This window comes from Haliaeetus albicilla, chromosome 7 (assembly GCF_947461875.1).
Source record: "Haliaeetus albicilla chromosome 7, bHalAlb1.1, whole genome shotgun sequence".
Classification (NCBI taxonomy): Eukaryota; Metazoa; Chordata; class Aves; order Accipitriformes; family Accipitridae; genus Haliaeetus; species Haliaeetus albicilla.
The window spans coordinates 8377824-8393405 of NC_091489.1; the positions used below are offsets into that span (position 1 = coordinate 8377824).

Below are 15582 nucleotides of genomic sequence, written 5' to 3' on the forward strand. Positions count from 1 at the left end.
ACCAGGAATTAGGTGTTCATGTTACAAGGTGAATCCATGAATAAGCAGGAAAGGGGAATGTTTATTTGAGATGAGGAAGAGTCTGTGATGATGTAGATATTAATATTGCCTCTAGTTGTGACTGCCTCAGTTGTTTTTCCTATTGCATGGGTGGGCAGAAGGCAATATTTGCTCTCTGTCAATGGTTTCTGGAAGTGTGGGATATACATTTCCAGCAGTGGGGAAAATGGTTTATATATAACTAAAATTGAGCCTCTTCTACTTTCGTCACATGAGCTTTGACTTCATACCCGCGTGTGCTGTTGCTCTTCTATATTGTTTTTTTTTACTTATTGGTCTCATCAGTGTAATATTTGGGAGCCTTCCAGTACCCTTTTAGACAAGGTAACAGCTGTCATTGTTTCTCCAGGGAAGAGATCTGTGTTCAGTGTAACACTTGGGTTTCTGATGTACGCAGAGCTGTATGTGTGGCAGGCAACCCTGAAGATCTCTTCATTACCCCTTCTATTCTGCCTTGCCTCCTTCCTCCCTTCACTTCTTCTGCTGAAGCAGTGGAGAAAAATATATCCCTCTATCTTAGAGCAGGTGTTTGGGTTTTTTTCTTTTACTCAAGCAGTCCCAATGCAACTTCTGATATTTTTGCTTGGTTTTAATCCGTGTCATTCTGAAAAATCTATGTGAAAATTTGTATATAAAATATTTTCCATTTTTTGTAGTTTATTAAAAAAAATACAGTTTGAATTTTATTCTATCATTAAAAATGTGAAAAAATACCAATTTCTCAGGAAAGAACATATAAAAAAGGGAGCATGCAAAAGCTACCCAGAAACTTAGAGGAAAATGAAAGTGTGCTGTCCTCCTGGGTAAATTGGTGGGCACCAGCTAAACAGTTGTTCAGTGTTAAGCAATGAAGTGGCTAGAGGTGCCAGCTTTGTCGTGTACTGGGGTGAGTTTGAGCCCTCCTAAATTCCCTTGTTTTTTTCTACAAACAGCTATAATGCATCCAACTGATACAAACCAGTAAAAACCTGACTAGCTCTTTTTGTCTTCCAGTTTTCAGTGTGTACTTCACTAGGTGGCTGTTTCTGGTTCTAAGTACAGCAAATGTGAAAGCTGTTGACCAGAACTGCAAATGATGATCAGTGTTTGGTGGTTGCCAAACATCAGTATGTGAATTTGTTTGATTCCGGATGCCTAATTTTGAAGGGAGTGGTAAAGAAACAAGGGATTAAGTGGGCTGAAGGCGTTAAAACTGACAGTTATTGCAGGGTAAAATGTAAACACTTGCAAGAGCTGTTAAAAGCAAGAGAAAAAAAAAAAAATTCCTGGTCATCCTAAAGTGCAAAATACCAGTTTCTTTACATTCTTTGAGATTGAAAATGTCATTGAATGAAACTTTGCCTACTGAAGCAGAAGAGTAGAGTATTGTTTGCTCTTTCAAGGGAGACATGTTTGATACTGTTGTCATCAAACCTCAGCTGTAATGATTAAATCTGTGTTCGAGGCCTTTGAAGTTCAATTCAGTTAATTCAGAAACGATGTTAGTTTGTATTCGACAACAAAATAATCACGCTTTTGTGCCATGCACACAGATTTTATCTGTAAGTATACATATAGTTATAGGTGTGTGTATGTGTACTATATGTATGTATGCATATTTAATATGTAAAACGTGACTCAAGATAGTCAAAACTTCCAAAATCTGAACTGCTCTTCTGTGCGTGAGCAGGTATTCATGCCCACACTTTTCTGCACAGGTCTGCAACCATGGAATTGTCATACCAGATCTGAAGTGCAGTCTGCCTGATCCTCCTTCCCAGGCCTGGCCAATATGGGATGCTTCAGAGAGAGGTAGATGAAACTCTATCCACACCATTTTGAAAAAATACACATCCTTAATATTAATGTAAACCCTGAAGCACAGTCTTATGTCTTATACAAAACTCTGTTTTAAGAATTAACTCTTGGAAGCAGGGATGGTCTTATTTGGCATACAAATGTATCATTTCCACAGGATCACAGAAAATATGGCTGTGGGAGTTGAGAGGTGCTACAAGTCATCCTTTCCATCCCCCAGGTGGATCAGCTAAGTCCTGTGCCATTCCTCACAGATGTCTGGAGGTTCCTGGAAACAGGGTAAGCAAAGATGTATAAAGATAGAGGCCACAGCCTCTACGGTCAAACTTTGTTTCGGTGCTTTACTATCTCAACAGTCCCTGAGTAGTGGTGATATGATAATAAAATGAGAATGTTTGACGCTTGGAGACAGCCATAATATAAGCATCAGGACTGGTGGCATGGTGGTGTGGGCATGATTTTATTTGTTCATTTATTTTCCACATGCACACCAAATTGTTCCTCCTTTCATTAGCAGTCATGTGGCATAGGGGAGTGTCCTGGTTTTGGCTGGGATAGAGTTAATTGTCCTCCTAGTAGCTGTTTTAGTGTTATGTTTTGGGTCCAGTATGAGAATAATGTTGATAACACACTGATGTTTTCAGTTGTTGCTAAGTAGTGTTTATACCAAGTCAAGGATTTTTCAGCTTCTCCTGCCCAACCAGCAAGAAGGCTGGAGGGGCACAAAAAATGGGAGGGGACACAGCCAGGACAGCTGACCCAAACTGGCCAAAGGGATATTCCATACCATGTGATGTCATGCCCAGTATATAAACTGGGGGGAGTGAGGCTGGGGGGAGTCACCGCTCGGGAACTAACTGGGCATCGATTGGCGGGTGGTGAGCAATTGCATTGTGCATCACTTGTTTTGTATATTCCAATCCTTTTATTATTATTAATATTCTAATTTTATTATTATTATTAGTAGTAGTAGTTTCTTCCTTTCTGTTCTATTAAACTGTTCTTAACCCATGAGTTTTACTTTTTTTTCTGATTCTCCCATCCCACTGGGGAGGGAACTGAGCAAACAGCTGCGTAGTGCTGAGTTGGTGGCTGGGGTTAAACCGTGACAAGGAACAGTATAGCAGATAGGGGAGCAAAACTGTTAATGATTGCTCCTTAGTAAAAGTGATTGGAGCCATTGAAAATCATAGTGTTGAGATATTGTCTCCTGCTCCTTGCTTGGTGCTCCTGCCCTAGTACAGGGATGGTGGAAGGGAATGTGAGTCGCACCTTGGAGTTTCTATGTTGCCCTCCGGAATATTGTCTTCAGTAGTAATAAAGCCCATGTTTTTGGGGTATGATGGTCTCTAAGTCCATCCTTCCTTGGGACCATCATGTAAAGTGTTTGGCATATTTGTCATGGAGATCTCTGGGTTTGAAAAGGTTGCCAGAAGCTGGACGGGTTGCCAGTGCCAGGTAAGGAGAGAGGTGCTAACAAATGTTTGCAGCCTGAGAGTCTGCAGCCTTCAGGGATCAAGGAAAAAGTGAGTGGAAAAAAACAGTCCCTGAAGCTCTTCAACAAGTCTCTAGCTATCTTTTACCAATAACCTTATCCCTTTTATTATCATGTTTGAAGAACTAACTTGGGTTCTGCACAGACCTTGATTGCCAAATTCAGTGTTTGAAGTTACCAGTGTCCCCCTGTATTTACACAGAAAAGTACGAGTATATTTGATGGGATTTTGCAGCCTCCCATGTTACTTTGGGGAGAAAATAAAGCTTTTGTAGTAAGCTTTTGGTCTGAGAGCTAAAGACTGACGTTTATTGAAACATCTTAGTAGATTTGGAGTCCTGCCCCAGCCAAGTAAGGCATATACTTGCCTTGCTTCCTTCCTGCGGCAGCAGCTGGAGTTTGATTCCATGGAGCTTGGGTGAACTTTGGCTTAGGATAAGTAAATAATGCCATTGCTGTTGCAGTTTGCAAATGCCCAAATAAATTGTACCCTTCTCTGTTACCATCTCTTTAACTCCAAAGGTAGTAGATATTTCCATGTAGTTTTATCTCACCATGATGTTTCCTTTTAAGTGGCAGAAGAATTAAAAATGATGGGCTGAGAATTTCTTGCTGGCTTTTGTCTCGTGTGCTTTATAGTTCTCCCTAAAGCAGTATGAACTTCTCTGGCTATTTAGAAGATGATGTGTTTGGTGTAACAGCACAGAACTAAGCTTCAGAAAAACACCTGACATCTATTGTGAAATTGTGAGGCTGTACAAACAGAGATAGGCAGCTCCGTTTATATGACTTACATGCTTTAAGATTAAAATTTCATGTAGTTAATTAGGAAATTTAAATAAAATGTATGGTTTATGAAAGTTCTGGATGTGGAGCACTATTAGAAATCAAGGAAACCTAAGGTCAAATTTTTTTCATTCGTACATCTACATTTAATATGATTCCTTAAAATGAGTTACTCAGTGCTTTGAAAATGTTGGTGCTTTGAAAATGTTGTTAGCTGGCTTGATAGACCAGTAAGGAGCTATTATTTCTATCGTCCTCTGAGCAAAAGCACCCCACTCTCTATTGACATCCTAAGGGTAGAAGCACAGGCAGCTCATAAAGATATAACTGTTTGTATAATGCTTACCTGGAAAATAAAGACTATTCATTTTGGGTGCTACTATGGGAAATTAAATTCTTTTCCTCAAGAAAGAAAAGAAAGTGAAATCACCTTGTTCCTATAATAATGGGAAAGGAGATTCAAACCTGGTGACTGTTTTGCAGGTCTGGGGGAAAAAATCTCAGCAGCCCAATAAATTGTGTATTTTATTATTTGGTATTCCTCACATAAAAAGAACACAAATGAAAAGGCCTGACCTTTTCACAGGCAGCAGCAGAGCTCTGACAATAGTCAATACTTACAGCTAATAGTTGTGCAATTTAAGATCTGCTGTATAATGATACATTTGTAAACAATTTTTTTTTTCTCTTTTCCTAGAGCAACGTGAGTAGCAAACTACTGGCAGTAGGTATAAAAATAAAGTATTGCTTTCCTGATGGTTGTTATCCTCAGTCCTATAATTAGAGTTGTGCAGAACTATCCAGGGAAGATGCTGATAAAGGAGCCAAGAAAATAACAGGCAGAAGAGAGGAGCAGACAGTCATTGCCTTTCTGGTGGCCTGAGCACTGCATTAAGCAACCCATGTGCTGCTCTTCACTGATGTTCTTCTGACACACAACATAATATGGAATTTTAGGAATATGTTGTGGTGGGGGGAGACTGTAAGGGACACTTTAAAAGCAAAAAAAAAAAAAAACCAAAAAAAGGGAACTGAAGTGGAACATGATGTGTTGATGTAACTAGGCATCTAGCAATGCCCAGATGGACTGTCAAGCCTGGAGAAATTCAAAACTGCATTTCAAAATAGAAATCTCCTCCTTCCCCCTGGTTAATCCACTTTTAAATATTTCCTTTTTTTTTTTTAATGTTCACAATGCAAACAAGTTATTTTATTTTATTTTATCTTATTTTATTTTATTTTACTTTACTTTATTTTATTTTATTTTTTAATTACGTGCCTTACAGTTTCCCTATAGGTGGAAGTCAGTGGCAGCTATTTCAGTACCTGCACATCTGGTGCCTCATAAAGGGATGTGCCAGAACCATCAGAAATGTTTGAAACAGTGCTTAGACCAAACACCCGCTATCAATTCAGGTGTAGAGAGAGAAAGAACCCAATTAGAAATAACTATGGGACCAAACTCTAGCAGATGTTCAATTACCCTTGCTACCTACCTTGCGACAGACTGAAGGTGCAGTTGGTGTTGTATACACGCATCGTTTCAGGACTGGTTTTGAATTTCCATGTGTAGCACCATCTGTGTTAACACTCAGTGGTCCTACCACTCCCCTACAGCTATCCTGTTTGGGATGCCTTGTTGCATGGTGTATATTTCTGTGCAGTTTGCATATGCTTACAGCAACATGCTTCAGGAATAAAATGTGGATTGTGTTGGTAAGGCTGGGTGAAAGGTAATGTGCTCCTACCAGTGTTCTTCAGCTGGGCAGAAATCCTTTTTTTTTTTTTTTTCCCTATCTGTAGAAAGGCTTACATTTTATCAATTTTAGTTATCCTTAATCAACGTGGAAATGCAGCTTGGGCTGCTGACACCTGCAAAGCGCAGGACTAGGTAAGGCTCTCTCTGGAATGCCTGGAAGGTGTGACTGTTGCTCTACAAAAACCGAGGAGAAGACCTCCAGCACAAGGAGACCATGCACCTTCTGCCTTCAGTTGGACCCCAGGTCATTCCAAGGAATGATTTCAGTACTTGATCATTAACTTAATCTAGTGACAAATTAGAAAGCGTGTTCTATCCTGCCAGGATAGAAAAATGACTTTTTTATCCCTGCACAGCTGCAACTGAGAGAAACAGAAATTAATATTGCTCCTAAATGTGGATCTAGGCTGGAGAGATGCCAGACTCACGGGGTAAGGGTAAAAACTTGCTTGCTTTTGACAGAAGATAGGCTTTAAATTTACTTCCTAAGATGATGGGTTATGAAATGGAGTTCTGCAAAGCTAGCAGACAAGAATTAATTTTTATTGCTGAAATTGTGTGTGTGATGTTGGAAAAAACAACCAGTCTACAAAAGAGTGCCTGGTCGATGCCGTGGAACATTTGGCAATGAACTAGTTACAGCTTTTTCCTCCTTAAAAGGCTAAAGAAAAGATGACTCTTTCCTCCTGGGGAAAAGCTGTAGATTGACGAATAAGTGAAACAAATGAGGGTCCACAGCCTCTCTTTTAGGAGATGTAATATTTTTAAGTAATTTTGAAAGAAAATGCTTCATTTTTGTCATATTTTAATATTCGTGAGCCTAGGGTGATAAGACACATCAATCTCAACTCTCACTATCATAACCTTGGAAAAGTTTCCTTTCAGTTTGGGAGAGCTGAGGAGAAATGTAAAAGCACCTTCAGGGGGTGCAAAAGTCTTAGAGGCTGGGAAGGACGGCAGGTTTTTTGCTTTTCACGAAAGGGGCAACGTTCACTAATGATGGCTGTTGGTAAGATTTCATCCCCGTGGGCTGCTCTTTTCATTGCCCACCATCGTCTGAGTCGCTGGGAGAACTGGTGTGTGAAAAGAAGTGATTCAACTTCACAAAAGGATGAGAAAAATGGTTCAGTTTAAATATGAGCAGTACCAAATCTTCCCTTGACCTTGGCGCTGTCCTAGCCCCGTGGTTTGTCGCAAATTCAGTTGTATGTCTCTGCATCCGTTTCTCTGCTCTGTTTAGATCCCCCAGAATTCATGTTTGGGTTCAAAGAGGCAACCTTGTGTGGCACAGCTTCTAAGGTATGGCCATCGTTTGACCTTACATCTCAGGGATTTTTGCTGTGTTTGGTTTTGTTCAGAAGAGGGTGGTGTGTTGCACGGTTTCACATCAGCTTTTACTTTCTTCCTTGCTTTACCATGACTTTATATGGGCAGCAACTAGAAGAACTTATTGATACGAGAAAACTGTACGTACATTTCACTGTTGAAATGTATTAAAAGTAAGATGGCTGCAAGTTCTGCCACATCTGAGCAAGAATAAAAAAGAAAATCTGTGTGTACTCCTGTCAGTAATTAATGTGTGCAGTTTCAGTACTCTCATTAGTATCTTAGCACTATGAGAGAGTGTTTACTGGTAACAGTGGTAAGAAAGCTGAAGCTAATGCAGCAGCAGGCAGGAAACAGCAAAGGAAGAAATGGGAGACTGTCTGATGATGCCACTTCAGGGCCTGAACAAAAACTACTGCAAATACACAAAAAGCAAATGCTACGTAATTAATTACGGGGGAGAGGAAAATCTTAATCATACTTAAAGTACACTTTAAAAGATAAAAGAAAAATATTCAGAAACTGCCCTATTGGGAAATGCAATTTCAAAAACATTTAAAAAAAAAAAAAAAAAGTGCAAGGAGTCCTCTAACCTCAATGTTCTTTTTTTAGTCTAACTGAAGTTGCGTGTTTTGTACTTGTCTTTGTGTATAGGGCAATGGGTGGAAGAGGAATGAAATATTTCTGAGTTGAGAAAAACCACAGCTCTTAAAAAGGAAAAATTTCTTCACATGCAGAAACAAACATCACTGAGAAGAGTTGCAAACCTGGTATTTCCACCTTAGAAGGGAAGATTGGGAAGGTAAGGGTTTGCTGGTGAAATTTCTGATACAACTTTCCTACCATTCATCAGTGCTTTCTTTAATTTCATGAGCTTTTCCAAGAAAAAACCCAGAATTTAGCACTTTGCATATGGTGTTTTGCAGATGAACTTGAAATGTGCCGAGTAACCACAGCTGAAGGTGGTGGGAGTTGTACAAGCTCAGCATCTTTTGGGATCTGGCTCTGTGTACACATGCACTGTGCAAACAGCTAATCAAGTTTCAAAACTTGATAGAAAGAAAAGTTTATTCTCCTTCCTCAAAAAGCAGTTAATTTCCTAGGATCTATTGAGTCAAATGCTGTATTTATGATGTTCAGTTCCCCACTTAATCAAAACGAAACACTTAATTTTACACTTCATACCTCCAAAAAGGAGGGTGAATAATTTATAACGAATAATTTTATGAATTTGGCCTTTTTCTGTTCATGAATTATCCACAAGAGATCATGACTTCTCAGAGGTACTTCCACTCGGAATGATTCACTGAATAATTCTTGGTCTGCAGCAGTTTGTTGTGAGGTTTGATATTTAACGTTCCAGCTGTTCTGATTGGACTCATCGACGTATATTATAATTGTCAACTCAATGTGGAGATGTCCTAAAAGGATGCTTCTAGGCTGACTCATTGCAAACTACTTCAGCACTTTTTATAACTTGATTTTTTTTTTTTTGTTTGCTGTTTTTTAGAAAACTAGTGTCAGCAAGCTTATTTTTGGAGTCATTGAATGCAAAAGAACCGTAACTTAGATGAAATCATCTGTTAGTGATCTTAATAGCAGGCATAATAAGGCTGGGAAGTAGCTAATGCTTTGAAAGCTTGCGTGCCTCTCAGTAGGACAGTGCATCGTAGCAAGGTCCTTTGGCAATGTTTGAAGCCGAGGCACAGCAGACCTTTCAACCTCTTTAACACAGCGCTCGTGACCACCTGGATCAATATCTAGAAGGTCAATGAGTGTCCCTCGCCAAAGCTGTTCTTTAAATGAGTTTGCAGCATAATGGGTTGTGGTTACCATAGAAGTAGAGCTGGTGGATACTCTTCTTCCCACAGGCCTTTGTGTACTTACGATTGCCTGTGTTTACTGTGTGAGCTCCTTTATGTTACTGGTTATGACATCCTAATCCAGACACCAATATATAGTGTTTGGCCATCTCTGAGGGACTAATAAGGGCTTTGGCAGATGTCAAACTTTCAAGATAAATGGATAGCCATTAATCCACATGTTTTGGCTTTTTATAACAGGAAGAATGAATACCCAGTATATTCTGGAGCATGTCAACATGTTTGTATTCCTACTGGCATTCTTTAAGTCTTACCCTGTAACAAACCATTGAAATAACACAGGTTGTTGGGTTATATAGATAGATTTATTCTTTGCTCCTCAATCCCTTTTGTGACATGAGAATGTTTCTTTACAGGACTGCCAGAGCAGCACAGTTGGTGATAGGGAGAGTAGTTAATATAAGAGTCCTAATTTGTTGATAAGCTCCAGAGGAACAGATAATCACCCATGTAGTTGTTGAAGACATAATTACATATAATTTATATCCCTTATGGAAAAGGGAAGGTTTGCTGATTATACATAGGCAAAGTTTACGTCAGACGTTTTCTTTTTAGAGGCTCAGCATGTACCTGAACTATGTGTATGTGAGCAAGCAGCATCAAAACTAGAAAATTATGCAGATATGTCAGTGTCTCAGGACTTGAGGCCAAACATTTTGACAGATCCTACGGGACCCATTTGGATTTACATATATTGTGGTGTATGTGCCTTCATTTATTGATCAGCTTTTTGATAGGTTATATGGTTGAGCACGATACAAAAATTCTGTTATGTACTCAATCCTAAACTATATTCCAGATCATGATCTTGGCAGGCTTTCTAACTGTCTTTTTATACATATGTAAAGTACTATCAGGAAAACCCGTGGATATAGATTTATGCAAAACAGTTGAGCGGGGGGTGTGTGTGTATGTGGACTAGACAACCTCCTGCAGCCCATTACTTTATGATTCAGTGAAATTAATCCAATTTAAGTAGAAAGTTGAAAACAAGGAATCTGATCCTCAGTTGGTATAAATCAGCATTTTTCCTGATCCCCAATTCCTCTTTGTTCTGGAAAAGTAGGAAAGGTTTTTTGCTCATATGCAAGAGAAAATGTCACAGCTCCAATAGTTTCATCATTGCAAAGATCAGCTGTTGGACCAAAAGCTTTCTCCTAAACTCTAAGTATACTGTGACGGTTTTAGTGTGATTGTCCACTTTTAGAGAACAGGATTTCTTGGGATAGGAGCTATTTGAAAGCACAGAGTTATGTGCATGTTTGTGCGTGTGAGTGCATGCATGTGAATGAGGAGGTCAGAGAGAATGAATTTGTTGTATCCACAGAACAAAAGAGACAGCTTTGAATTTGAAGAGAAGGAGGTTTCACCAGTATTAGAGAACAACTGATGTGTGACAAAGTTAATATACCTTATTTATGAGGAGATTATTGTTATTAAAACATTATCTTCAACAGACAGCTAATAGAAAGTAACATGGACAGACTTTCAGCCAACTCCCCATCACTCCCAATACGCACACTCGTGCGCACAGATGTGTGCACATACATCAGAGGAAAGCCTGAAGACTGAGACCATGACTGTAACTAGTGGGCTTTGGGTTGCACACAGGGAAGTAATGAAACTTGGCTGTTTTATGTCAAAAATCAAAGTTTTTCCAAAGCGTATGAATGGAATAGGCCAGTCTGCCAAAACATCTAAGAGAACTATCTCTGCAGAGCTATTATTTCTCCTTTTTATTATCTGCAGACAATTTCCACTGTGCATAAAATAGCCTGACTCAGGAGCATCAGATCAGAGATCACCTTTTTTGCACCCAGCTGCTGAAGCTGTTGTAGTACTCTGGAGGCATACATTTAACCAAAGTAACAGGGCAGTGATCACTGCAGGGATCTAGGACTTCCTTCTTTCTTCATTCGAAGAACTAAAGTTGCTATTGTTATAGTGACATTGAACTAATTCTTTGCTACAGAAAGAACAGTAAGATAAAAATGTCATTTCTCCTTTTGTAGAAGGGTCTGATCCAAAGCTGTTCAGTAAATTTGTTAAGTGGCTATGACTTCAGCAAACCTGAAGTGCCTGAGAGTGCCTGAGTCATCTCATGGAAGCGTGTAATAGGGTCTGGCAGCAGTAGTTTTTTATTGTTTATAAGCTCTAATAAAATCTGGAAAGCAAATGTCAGAAGCGTAAATAAAATCATATGCAAATGTACTGGTGATAATATTAGGACTTTAAGAGTAGCACTTTAAATATTCAAGTAGTTAGATACTAACTAATCCTTGTAACACATCTGTGCCTTGGGTGGGTAGCCATTACATCTGTTGGGGATGGGGACACCGGAGCAGAAACCAGAGGTGCCTGGAGCAGAGGGTGGGATGTGAAGTTTTTCTGTACGAACCTTCATCTGTTTTGGGTCACGCTGCTGAGAGCTGTGGAGTATGTACATTCGCTGGGTTCTGGCATTCAGGCTGTATGTAGGAAAGTTACCTTGACAAAGGCAGGTTTTTCAAGCTCCTATAAAAGCCCAGGTTGTGGTGAGTTGTATGGTGATATTCCAGGGTGTAATTGCTCACACTGTGTTTTCGTTGGTCTCTCATGTAACCACGAGCTGTTCCAGTGTGGACTTCTGGCTGTCGCTACAACTTCTAGTATCCTGGCATGCGTAGAAAGGATTACAAAGCAGAAGTACTTAGTTACTAAATAATTTGTGCAGTTCTTACTTAACAAAGTTACTTTGAAATTGATTGATGCAATTAAGTATAGTTTGGGTCTATACTGAATTAGAAATTAAGAAAATTGGTTGAAAAAGCAGAGTGAGAAGAGAGAACCGACTTAAAAATCAACTTGTTGCGTTTTCCCCAGCAGGTCCAGCAGCTGCCAGAGGCTGCAGGATCTGCATGCGGTGGATGCGCTCTGTGTACAGAAGTGACCACTGTGTCAACGGGCCCCTGAAACCCTCTGGTTACAGTTTGGCCCTGCTTTCCTGCTGAATGTGACCATGTCCTTTGCTTGGGTAGAGTCTGGGTGGACATCTGAAAGGTCAGGCATGAGATGCTTTTGGTCTGTGCTTGAAGCTTAGACAGCACCTTTATAAAAATGAAGAAAGAAACTAGGGATACTTTCCAGCCTCAAAGTCTTGCTGCAGAGTTGGAAATGAGATGATGTCCTGGGGTTGATTCCTAGCTGCAAATATTTGAAAGGCCTTTGTAGGAAGATAGATATTCAGTTAGCGTGGGCAAGAATGACAGAGACTCACAGACTCAAAGGTTTATACGTATTTTCTGACCGAATGCTGGCACTCAGCAAGCATGGTTCATTCTCATATCATAGCTGCCATTTTTGAATTCTCAGTGAAAAACCTATTATTACCACTTTTGTCCAGGGAACACCTTGGAAAAGCAGTGAAAAACTTGTGTTTCAGACAGGTATGTATTTCTAAGCCTTTCAGGTTGGGAAGCCTGTGGATGGAGCCTTGCGTCTTAAGACCCAGTCCTTCTGAAAACCTTGCCCAGGGAGAAATCTTTATATGTCAATAAAAAGGGAGAAAAATGGGGGCTTACTTATGTATTCTTATTCGGTTTTGGCATGGTTAGAAGAAAACAAACTGCTAAGCAGCTTACTGTTTAGCGATGCAAAAGACAGTTAGTAACTACAATATACACATGAACTCCTGCATTGGAGTAGTTTTCAAATAAATTTTATTTATTTATTTATTTTAATACTATGATGATTTCTGATAAACCTCTCACAGACAAGTACATTAAAGAAAGATTTAGATGATAACACTGTGGGTTTTGATAGGCACAGGTGATAATTAGGCAATGGCCTCCAGCGTTGAGACAAGGCTTCTGGACTCCGTGAAAAGTGGAATTTAACCAGTGCAGGGATTCAAAGTAAGGAAGAAGTGGTAGCACTTTCGAAGAGGAGAAGAAAATGCAGTGAGGCCTGGAAGAAGGAAGCTGTAATGATCAAGGTAAGAGAATTACAAATGAACAAGTATTCCACTGGAAAGAACAGAACAGGAAAGAACATTTTCAGGGTTGCAAGGAAGAACAACATAATTTGACTGAATAAGTTTTTTCTGAACAATGATGTGCTCTGAGATTGCAGGTTTATTTTGCATGGAGTCCATGCTCAAGAGAGCTCAGCTGCAATTCCACCTCTTTAGTACCTACCATAAATGCCAAGCATGTCAACTCAAATCTTCTCCCAGAATGTTCCAGCAATTTTTTTTTTTTGTATTCCCTGTTTTTCCTATTTTTCTTCCCCAAACCTCTTCTTGTCCAATTTGTGCTAATAGATAAGAAGTGTTTCCCTGTCTCTTCAGATATTTCTGACTCCTAGTTATTGGGTTTTAAATCTATACCACAGAAGAGCATGTGAGTACTAGGGGTAGACACTGCATGGGACTAGCTGATATGTTTTTCCTAGATGAATGATTCCGGAGCCTGCACGTAGAGTACAGGCAGAAATAACAGTCTGATGAACTCTACTGATCTTGTCAGTGGACACTGACTTTTTTTTCCTTCATCTATTGTAATGTTTCATCAAAATGGCAATTGGCAAAATCTGCTGCACTATTTGCAAGAAATAGAAAAAGATGTCAAAGCTTGTTAAGGTCATTGAGCAAAACTGCGTGGATTTTAGGATTATATAGCTGTAAGTATTATGGAATTATTAGTTTAAAAATCTATATATGAATAAAGCATCTGGTGAATGAATAAGAGTAATTTCTCTCACATGGATAATTTAAATACCAGCTGTCTCCATCCTAAACCATATTTTCTCATAAAAGCTTTTAGAGAGTCTGTCTGATGGTTGTGAAATTCTAGGATTTATGGACAGTGTAAGGTCTGTCTACACAAGGATCTGAATCTTGGCACATAAATGAAAGCCACCTCCAATGAATGGTTCAAAACAAGTGCAAAAGACCCTCAGGAGAAAAGAAAACAATTAAGCTTTACAGACTGACTCCTCTTAAATGTCTTGTCAAAACTGTAAAAGCTGCATTTCAATGTGGGGGATAAACTTGAAGGGGATAAAAGAAAATGTGAAAATATTCCTTTAATTATCTGCTGGACAGGTAGAAGAATCTGCCAGTCTCTGAGATCATATCCTTAAAATAAATCAATATACTTGACAAATTGCCTTGTTCTTTTATGATGGCTTTACCTGTCCTCTTCATCCTTACCCATTTTCTTTCTGATATTAGTGACAGTCTAGACAACTGACCACAAGCTACTTTTGAATAGTACTCCAACCTTCCTTAGCTACTTTTTAACGCATTGCAGTGGTGCTTTATTCTAACACAGAAATTTTCACTTTCCATATTGGCTGTTTGTTCCCAATCTGGATGTTTTCAGAAAATGTAGGAAAAGAGAGGGAAAATCTTCAGATAAAACCAGGGCTCTTTGTGGATGTGGCCTTTCTGAGATCCCTGTTGGACAATGTAAGCTGGCAGTCTCTGAGAGCTTCATACAGATCCTAGGGCATGGGTTTCTTGCAGTGCTTTCTGGATGCAAGGAAATACAGCTGGTCAGAAAAAAAATCTCTTTGGAAAGTCCCATCAACATTTAGAAAATTTGTTCAGAAGTATTATGGATTTTGAGTCCTACAAAACCACCTCCTTTAGTTTTTTCCAGGTAAGTATACTTCTGATGCAGTACAAAAATGAACCATGTTATTCACTATTTGCCATAGCAGTAACAGTGCCTATGGTATGACTATGTTGCATCAGTAAAAGGCGCTGTATCAATTTATATCTGTTATCCTCACCAGCTAGGTTCCAGCCTCATCTGCTTGTGTCTCCTCAAAAGCTTGATCTTTTCAGCTGAGAAGATCTCATGGCCAAGTTCATCATGCTTTGAACAATGTCAAGTTCACTGTTGCTATATGAACCTAGAATTGTTAAGCCCATGCATGCTGTTTATCAAAATCGACACACTGCAAAATCAGGTGTGTTTCCAGTAAACTGAAAAAAAAAAAGTCTTACAGATTTCCTGCTGAAATACCCTCTTTAAGGATTAATATTTTTTTTCACTTTATCCTGCATATTTCTGTTTCCTATTTTGAAGATATAGCTGATACTAAAATGTTCAATGAAATGACTAACTGATGTGTGGTTTTTTTCCAGATTTTTTTCTTTACAGTACATGTAGAAGTTTTCTGTTCTCATTCAGAACAAAGCCAAATCTTGCAATCACAAGATTCTACTTCCAAATGTAACTATTGTGTAACATTAGAAAAAAGTGGTGAAATGTGACTAGAGACACAACCCATGTGTTTTGGGATTTTCAGTCGTGATTTGAAGATAATAGGCATCAGAGGTAGAGCCACTCACAAAATCTGTGGTTTCAATTTCAGCCTGCTTCCAGCAACATGCAAATTTATGCTTTATTTCTCTTCTAATTCTGAATGGGGAACAGGAAAAAAATAAGCACAGAAGGGCTTCAAAAAGATTCTTAAGATTTTAGGAA

At 39.1% G+C, this 15582-nt stretch overlaps 1 long non-coding RNA gene across 1 annotated transcript; it reads left to right on the forward strand.

The window, feature by feature from the left end:
- Nucleotides 1-1752: 1752 nt before the first annotated feature.
- Nucleotides 1753-14181, forward strand: LOC138685837 (uncharacterized). The gene is made up of 4 exons (XR_011325218.1): nucleotides 1753-1851; nucleotides 2015-2136; nucleotides 7878-8025; nucleotides 11969-14181. It is a non-coding gene; the product is annotated as an uncharacterized lncRNA (long non-coding RNA).
- Nucleotides 14182-15582: the final 1401 nt, after the last annotated feature.